Consider the following 6,377-nt stretch of genomic DNA (forward strand, 5'->3'; position numbering starts at 1 on the left):
CTGCACGTCTGCATTTGTCCTCAGAAGATCCACATTTTCCCTCAGCAGACCTGTGCCTTTCCCCCATCAGACCCCTGTTTTCCTTCAGCACACCTGAACCTCCATTTGGCCACCACAGAGCTGAATTCCACCTCAAGAACATGGCACCTTCCCTCCTCACCCTTGCCCACCTTCCCCCTGCCCTGCTGGAGGCAGAAGTGCTGCATTTAGCAGCGCATGCCATGGTGGGCAGCCTTGCCCCATCCCGACTGCTGGCCACCTGCAGTATGTGGTGCTATCTTGGGAGGCCGCCATCTTGGGAGGCCGCCATCTTGAGAGGCCGCCATCCCCCTCTCCCCGCGCCGCCATTGCCATTGCTTTGAGCTCAGCTTTCTTGTGTGTGTGACAAACTGCAGGTGGCAAACGCATCACCTCGGAAACACCGCGTGGGCGGTGAGCGGCTCCCTCCCCACCTCTGCCTTTCGGGCCGCCCGGTGCTGCAGCCATGATGGCCGCTCGTGGGGCCGAGCAGTGAAAACGAGAACAAAACAACACTTTTCTTGGCCACGATATTTGCAGGTGCTCCTTAAACTCTGATGAACGAGAGGTAGTGTTAGTGTTAGCCAGTGAGGCCGCAGCCCTGCAGTACAGGGGATGCTCTGCAGAACCACCACCATCAGAGCCCAATGACCTCTACCTGACGCCTGAGGGTGTCAAATAATGGGGAAAAAGTCTTTTTTTTTTCTCATTACACACCAGGACAATGCCACACTCCCAGCTCTCCCGTGTGTTGTTTGAAGTAGCCAACATACTCCCAAACAAATTGCATTGCTATAATGCAATATTGGTGTACTGCCCCCTCTTGCTTGGGCATCCCCCAGCGCTGCCCCAGTGCAGCCTCCAGCAGTGCCCCCCACTGCAGCCTCCAGCACTGCCCCACTTCAGCCCCCAGCACTGCCCCACCTCAGCCCCCAGCACTGCCCCACCTCAGCCCCCAGCCCTCCACAGACCTTGCACAGCCCCAGGGGCTTCCTGCCCTGCCTCAGGAGCACCCCAAACCGCAAAACCTGACCCACAGCAGAGGCTCTTCAGCACCGTCCTCCCAGCGCTAAAAATAGAGCAGAGTGGTGAAAAAGAAAAAAAGAAAAAAAAAACAACCTGAGAACAATATCTGCTTGACCATCAAAGAGCAAACACACTCATTTCAAGGCAGAAGCGCCTGCAAGGAGAGTTTTTGGGCTGTGTTTTCTCCTTCTGCAGCAGATGGGCCTGGGTTTTTCTGAAAGAGGTGAAGGTTTCGCTGCTGCCAGCCCTGGGCTGAGGCCCCTCCAGCACTGCCCATTGGTGGGGCTCTCTCAGGTCAGAACAAATGACTCCTTTTCCTTTTGAGCTCTCTGCCTGCTGGTTTCCTATTTGCACAGAAAGAGGGCTTCAGTTTGGGTGTTCTCTCCACCACTCATCCCAAAATTCAGCAGCTCATCCTGGGGGCTCGCATCCAACCCCAAGGTCCAGCAGCATACTAGGGCTCCATTCAGGAACCCCATCCCACAGCCCTGGCCAATTGAAAAAAAAAAAAAAAAAAAAAAAAAAAAACCAACCTAAAACTCAATTTCTGTGTATTGCAAATGAGGACATTTGTAGCAAGCAGCTTGCAGCAGGGCTTGCATTGAAAACATTGCTCCACTCACTCAGGTGGTTTTTCAGAAGTCAGTGTCAAAATGGCAGTGGAAAATGAGGTGCATCTGAGCACGGCGATCAGACAATGTGTCCGAGGCATTGTGCACGAACGTGTTTACCTGTTGCCAACACAGAGAGTGACTGGAAACTTCTTCAGTGACACTTGACGTTGACCTCTCAGCCCTTGGTCCTGTTCGCTCACTGCAGAGACATTTATAAAAACCAAAGACGTTTAAAATACGTATATATTTTTTTTTTACAAAAAACAGACAAAGATATGCAAATTTTCCCCCACCATCCCCAAAACTGACTAATTGCAAGAAGAGAAGGCGTTGGGAAAGAGTTCATTAGGCAAAACCTAAAGTCCGCACAGTGTCCACGATACAAGCTCTGAGCATTTGGGATCTTACGGAGCTGCACTTCGGGAAGGTTCTCCTTGCTTTGGGTCTCCTTCTCCAGCCCCGTAGTTTCCCAGCTCAGAGTGGCATTCTCTGCTGGGCTGCAACCAGGAGCACACAGCTTTGCCCATGACCCAGATCCACAGGGCTCATCGCACCGCAGCCAAAACGTGGGGCATCAAAATGCACGTGGAGGTGAGGAGGAGATCTTGGATCTGGAGCATTCCTCCTCTGCTTTCCATGAACTGAAAGAAAAAAAAACAAGTAAAACCAAACAAAACCCATGCAGATGCCCCCCTCTCTCAGTTCCTTTCTCATGCAAACAACACAAGCAGGGACGGCTGAGCAGCACCAACCAGTCACTGCAGCAACCACGCAGTCCCCAGGCAGCTCTGATACAAAGGGGAGAATACCCCAAAGCCCCTGAAAAGTGAGAGCTGGGGGGCAGGGCACATTTGGAAGGAGCAGGACCGGGGAGGAGCAAGGGAGCAGTGCTGTCTGGAGCAGAGCTGGGTGCAGCAGCCGATGCTCACTGCCCTTTGCAGAGGCAGCAGGACCATGGCCACGTGTCCCCATGGTGGATGCGGTGCTGCGGCCCCGCAGGAGGAGCACGGTGCTTTGCATCTGGGGGCACTCCGCTAGCACCAGCGTTTTCACAGCAGGAGGTTTTCCAACTTTCCCTTTGTTTTCCATCCACAGACTCTATGTTCTACAGCCAGAATGGCTCTTCTTGGCCTGCCGAGGGGAAACAAGGGATAAAAGTAAATCAGATACCCTCCATATCTGCCACCTTAAAGCCAAGAGGAGCAGGAGCCGCTCTGCACTCCGCTGCCGGCCTCGCTGGAGGATCTGCTGTGGGGTGGATGGATGTGGCCTCCCCAGTGCTCTGCCTCCACTTGGAGGGGCAGCAATTAGGAAACATGGGTGTTGGTGGCGGGGAACTGAGGGTCTTCCACTTATTGTACCCCCAGGGCTGGGGAGGGGGCACGCAGAGCGTCCCTCCATCCCCTGAATACAGCTGCGCGCTTTCTCGCTTTTGAGTGACTCGAGAGAACGGCTGAAACACCGCGCTGCGTTGGGTTTTTTTGGTTTGGTTTTTTTTTTTTTGTATTTTTTTTTTTCTTCACTTCTCTTTGCCGCCCTGTCTGTCCAGCGTGTAATGGAAATTTTACCACAGCCGCTCGCGATGCACAAACAGGAAGCCAGCAGAAAGTGTGGCAATTCGCTGTAGCCCGGCTCGACTCCTCCGAGCCACGAGGACAGGGACGGCCATAAAAGCAGCACGGGGACAGCGGGCGGAGGGATGGGGCCAGAAGCCGCAGGTGAGAGGTAAGGCAGCGCCCACACCCTCTGCTTCCCTCTGCAGAGCTGATTCCCCCTCCTCTTAGAAGCTCTCCCTGCCTCTTTCTGCTAGGCTCCTTCTTGCAAAAAGGGGAGGCTGGGAGGGCTCTGCTGCTCCTTCATTGCTCTGCTGCTCCTTCATCGCTCTGCCCAGCCTTACCGCCACCCCAGCCTTGCTGCTACGGATTCCATGTGGCTTTTCCTTCCCCTGCTTTTGCAAGCCCATAATGCAAAGCATTAAAAAAGCCCCAAAAGCTTGATCACGGATTTGAAATTAAGATAAAGCTGTGGCTCTGCAGCCCCCTTAATTCCTGCCTGAATGGTTTCTTTTTCATTGACCCCAGGCAAATCCATTGCTCCATTGGAACAGCCTAGCTCATGTGCCTGGGGACGCACCTGGCTCTATCCATGCCAGAGCACAGGGGAAGGTGACGGGACCCAAATGGAGCAAGAAACCCAGAAGGGACTGAAACCAATCGCTAATTGCTTGGTGCCTTTTTAGACAGCTTCCTGGGCCTGCTCAGGCTTTGCGTTAAGATTAGCGGTGCTCAACTTGAAAAATCCTTCCCTTCAAGTACGCAGTTAATTATCAGAGTTTTAATATTCCTTTTTCCACGCACAAGGCAAATCACTCTGCTATGAAAGCCCCTCTCCTCAGAGAAGCGATTTTAAGCACCCCGTAGCGTTAGGAAGCTGAGCACTCCCCATTACCTGGTGCAGACTCCATGGGCATCTCTGCAGAGCTGGGTGCAGATTTCGGGCGGCAGAATTTAGGTGAGCCCTGCGGAAGCGTCCCGATGCTCGCTGGGTGCTGCCATCTGCAAATGGGAGCAAAGGAAGGGAATCTGCTGCTCCATCTCTGTCCCAACGGCACAGCCCATGGCCAGACAAGGATTTGTGGGGCTGGAGCCGCCCTGGGCCTATTTGGAAGGCGTTGGGTGCATGCAGCATGCAGCAGCACGGCTCTTAGCCCTGCACTCTGGTTGTGCAAAGGTTTCCACCACCACTGGTTGCAGGAGGAAGCTCAGCAGGTGAGCGTGCATTTGGGAAGGGGCCGACTCCTGCAGAACCTCGTGCTCAGGCATGGATGCAGAGAAGCTGAGGCACAGCAGAGCTGAGGGGCTGCGTCTCTGCTCTCTCTCACAAAATCCCCATGGATGGGGGATCTGGGTGGGTGCAAGACACAGGATGCGGGGCATGGGGCGGTGGCTGCCCAAGAGAGGGGCACCTCAAGGACTGTCTAACCTGAGAATGGTGAAACATGAGGGTCAATCTCAGGTTCGTCAGCCCATGAGACGCCTTCTCCAGAGCGGGATGGGCAGCGCCGTCCCCGCAGCCCCAGGGATGAAGGGAGCATTACTCCTGAAAAAGGCACGAGCGCTGGCACGGCTGTTTGCGGGGCGGGGATGGGATGGGGAAAGAGAAGAACAGGTGCCAGGAGCAAACAGAGATAAGCCGCAGCATTCTTTGAGAGAAGCTTCTGGAAGCTTGGCTGCGCTTTAGCACCGGAGCTGTCACAGTCCATAGGGCAGGGGCTCCCATCTGCGGCTCTCTGCTCACGAGCCAGAAGGCTCAGCGTGTTCCCAGTGCCTCATTAGGAGCCGCTCTGCCTCCTCCCTGCTGCGAGGCCATGGCTGCACACCGGTGCGAGGCAGTGAGCGGAGCGGGGGGTGAGCCCGACATCCCTGAAGCATCGCTACCGCATCGCTCCTCGCGCTCCTGAGTAGAGGAAGAGACAGTGACATCCCTGTGAGTGACAATAATGAGTCCCCAGGTGGCACACGGGGCCCTTCAGCACTGAACGTGTCAGTAATTTATGATTGAAGAAGAAATGAGGGTTGTTTTTGGTTGTTTTTTTTTTTTTTTTTATCTTCTCAGTTGAACAGCCTAAATAAAACAAACAAGATGCAATTACCAGTTTCGTCATCTTTCCAACAGTTAAGCGATTAATCCTAAAGCACACGGCCTGAAAGGAAAAGGGTCCAAAGCATCACCAGCCCCAGTGCTGGCCGTGGGCTGTGGTGATGGATGAACCGAGCTGACCGCCTTGGCTGTGACGGTGCAGTCCTCTGTGCCTGCGTTGCTCCTCATGGGCTGGGGGGCAGAGCAGCCCCAAAACACCACTGCCTTATTCCTAGGGGCTGGGGGCTCCCATGGGCGTTCGGTGGCCATCAGGTCAGGGAGATGTCCAGGAGCAGCGCTGGGGATGGGCTCTGAGGCACGAGGCAGCTGTGTCTGCTTCCAGCCCAGCCTTGGTGCAAGCCCAGGTGGAGAACTGAAAATTGCAGCCGTTCTCAACGATTCAATAAAGAAAGAAACTTAGAGAACACGCCATGCACCAAGTGAGGAGGAGGCTGATGCTCCCCCTCCCTCCAGCCCTTAAGTCCGCTCAGCTTCTGCCATGAGTTATACTGCAGCTGGGGAGTGCAGGGAGCCCCCTTATTGCCACCTCAAAAAACCCTTTGGCCTTTTGGGTGACCCCTAGAAAGCAGCTGAGCCCTCTTTTTTGGGTGGCTCTGCACAGAGCGTGACTGGAGGGGATCTCACTGCGTGCTCAAGTTCTACTTAATAGGTTTTTTTTTCTTTCCTTCTCTTGAAACATTTATACCTCATGCAGGAATTTTAATTTTAGAGGCAGCACTTCTGCAAGATGAAGTGGTTGCTGAGCTCCAAGTGCCGGCTGATGGAAGCTCCAGCAGGGAGGGAGGAAAAGGCAAACAAATGACGTGCAGGCATCCCTCAGACCCCAACCTGCAGCCAAGGTGCGTATCTGTGTGGAGCGATGAGGCCAGGACAAGAACACCTTTTGTGCTCCATTAGAGAAGGAATACTGTGCTCCAGAAGTGTATTCAAGCTTCAGAAGTAAAGTTGTAAGCTGTGCGCTCTCGCACGGTGACTCACCCAGAGGAGCTCGTTGCCTTCACTTTGCGCATGGAAACTTTGCCCATGAAACGCAGAGCGGACCCAGCCCAGGCACTGGGT

At 54.3% G+C, this 6,377-nt stretch overlaps 1 long non-coding RNA gene across 3 annotated transcripts; it reads right to left on the reverse strand.

Moving 5' to 3' along the window:
* On the reverse strand, positions 1,138-6,032 carry LOC110407987. Of its 3 annotated transcripts, none has more exons than XR_002444118.1 (6): positions 5,311-6,032; positions 4,641-5,114; positions 4,107-4,213; positions 2,067-2,789; positions 1,776-1,857; positions 1,138-1,388 (listed from the first exon to the last, which is right to left on the reverse strand). It is a non-coding gene; the product is annotated as an uncharacterized LOC110407987 (long non-coding RNA). The 3 variants fall into 3 exon arrangements; XR_002444119.1 differs by having other exon boundaries at positions 2,067-2,299; positions 2,588-2,789; positions 4,107-5,114; XR_002444117.1 differs by having other exon boundaries at positions 4,107-5,114.

The sequence above is a fragment of the Numida meleagris genome, chromosome 19, assembly GCF_002078875.1.
Source record: "Numida meleagris isolate 19003 breed g44 Domestic line chromosome 19, NumMel1.0, whole genome shotgun sequence".
Classification (NCBI taxonomy): Eukaryota; Metazoa; Chordata; class Aves; order Galliformes; family Numididae; genus Numida; species Numida meleagris.